Source organism: Rousettus aegyptiacus, unplaced genomic scaffold (assembly GCF_014176215.1).
Source record: "Rousettus aegyptiacus isolate mRouAeg1 unplaced genomic scaffold, mRouAeg1.p scaffold_m13_p_9, whole genome shotgun sequence".
Classification (NCBI taxonomy): domain Eukaryota; kingdom Metazoa; phylum Chordata; class Mammalia; order Chiroptera; family Pteropodidae; genus Rousettus; species Rousettus aegyptiacus.
The window spans coordinates 8,298,868-8,301,651 of record NW_023416312.1 but is presented as its reverse complement, the minus strand read 5'-3'; positions in this window follow the sequence as shown (position 1 = coordinate 8,301,651).

Below are 2,784 nucleotides of genomic sequence, written 5' to 3'. Positions count from 1 at the left end.
GGAGACTGAGAGTAGAAAAATACATAAAAAGTCCCCTGAATGGTGGCAGATCATCACCATTGATATCCTCTTCCATCTGAGCATGTCCTGAATGAATGAATGAATGAATGAATGAATGAATAAATAAATAAATAAAGTTTTTAAAAAATAGCATTATTATCTCTATTCTTCAGATGAGAAAACTGAGGCTAAGGGTTGTTAAGTAATTTCCCTAAGAGCACAATCCTAATATTAGGAAGAATTGAGATTTTTGTCCAGGCCTATCAGTTCCCAGAGTTCATGCTCTAAATCTGCACTTGTTACCTCAACCAGGGAAGCATGCTAATCATAATACAAATAATACATGCTAATATGTATAATACTTTATGAAGTGTTTGCACAGATATTATCTCATTTGGTCCATACAATATATGTGCAGAGTGAAAACTATTGTGTATATAAGTCCATTAAAAGGCAAATATCAAAGTTTTGAGAAATTATGTTTCTAGTCCAAGATCAAATTACTAGTATTTCCTGGCATGAGTTACAAACCCTCAGAAGATGGGAAATGTATGTCCCAGTGCCATACTGGAACATTTGAGAAAACCTTTGGTATAAGCAATTGAAGACATAGTTCAAATGAGTGACAATCCTTGGGTAACTATTTAAAATATCTGGAAAAAAAAATCTAATAGAAACAACTAAGCCAAACAACTGAGTCATTCATTCCTACTGAAGATTTTAATTTACTTTCCCTGTTAAACTTATGTGTGAAAAGAACAACCCTAAACATCTTCGGTTGATATTCTCAGGATACATTCTAAATTAGTTATTTCTTTTCACATTTGGTTTCTAATTATTTATCTCCAGTTCCATTTCAATTTTATTTAATAAAGGGGCTTTTTTTGCTCTTATTTCATTATTTTGTAAATCATTGTGGGCAACCACTATATATTTCATTCTGCCTTTGTTTCCCCCTTCACAAATATTGTTGTACAATACCATTTGTAAAGACAAGCTGTTAACATTAGGTTACAACAATAATAAGTGCATTTCTCTTTCTGAACAGTACAATGCAAGTGTTCTGTTTTATAAAATAAAGGTTCATTCTTTGATGAGTATTCCATTTTCCATTTGTCTCTTTCAACTTCTCTAAAATGGAAATAAAATTGTCAATAGAAACAATATTGAAGGTGAATTCTATACAAAAAATTTGCAAGTGCAGAAATATTCACAAAAGGAAAGAAAGAGGAAAGACATATATTTTTTAAAAGAATAAGTCACTAGTGACATTATCTTATTTTGAAATCTGGGCAGGATTGGTTTAGTTGTTTCATAAATCTGTCCTCACATAAAGTCATCTCTACCCTTTTTTTGCCATGAGTGTAATTTAGTGGGGAGAGAAAACTGTCCCAAGAACCAAGAGACCTGGATTTAAGGTTGGGCATAAAACCCTAACCATTACTGCGAACTTGGGCGAGCCTTTCCATTTGTGAGAACAACTGATTCTCAAACTTTTGGTATGGAAACACATTTTGGATCACATAAATTCAAACTTTCAGATACCAAGGTATCCCCCATTTTAGTTTGAGTTACCCCAGAAAATGACCCTAAGTCAAAATTTGAACCGTGAGTTGTATTTTGGGATGTGATTCCTGGTAACTTTGGTAGAGGAGCCAGCAAGTGAGACAGAGATGGGAAGAAAGCCAACGTGGGGTATGTTATCATGACAGTCACCACTGTGGGAAACTGTACCTCAATCCCCCTGAAGGACTCTGGAGACTGGTATAAAAATATGCCTCAGTTATCCCAGCTGAGGTGTGAGGAATATGGGTATTAATTTACTAAATCTTTGTTTATTATCAGTGAAAGGACTACTTACTGCTGGGGCCATGAACTCTATGGCACTTCTGGTTTGAAATTGTGCATGCCAAGTTTTTCCATGACCAGACAAACAGTCATGGGATAGAGTCATAAATTTTGCAGTAAAGCAGCCTTTTACAAAATGTAGATGCGACAGATGAGGGAATAAGAATAAGGCACCATAATGTGTGTTCTGTCTTTCAACCAAGATTTTTATGCAAAGGATAGAGTGGACATGAAAGTGGAAGATACTCATTTTACAGGCTTCCCTTGCAGATAGAACTCCACCGATCAGGTGCTCTTGCTTGAAATGTTGAATCTGGAGCAAGTGACACAATGAGGCCAGGGTAATGGAAAACTAAATCTAGTGTTGGATGAAAGTAGTGGCAGTAATCATTCTCCAGAGCAGCTGTGGCGAAAAGCAAGAAAGGTCAGTGGTGGTGCCCAGTGTCTAGAATTCCCAGCAACAGTGGTACAAGCTTCTGAGTAGAGTGTTTGGCCTTCTTAGCTTCCCTTGGCAATGCTCATTTTCTATGCCTTATTCTTCTGTCTTCCTGATGATTCTGTGACAAACTATTGAGTTACGAATACGTTTGATTTCTGCAGAATTCATCCAAGATCAATTTCTATTTATTGCAACTCAAAAATCTTAAGATAGAACTAAAATTCTTGAGGGAATAACATATAAGAAGAGAGGAGTTGGATGGAATTAAAATGTTCATTCTACAGAAGGAGATAAGTTTCATCTTTTCTATTAATGATGTATGTTAAAAATCTTAACTAATACAACAGGTCTAGGGTGTAGCCCATGAACTTCTATTTTTTTTACAGCCTCTAAAATCAATTCTAATGCAAACTTTGAGAACCACCGCTCTGGGTTGTTTCCTCAAAAGGAAAGTAAGTATAACGACATGCTGAGCAGAGCACTTGTGGTGTTCAAAT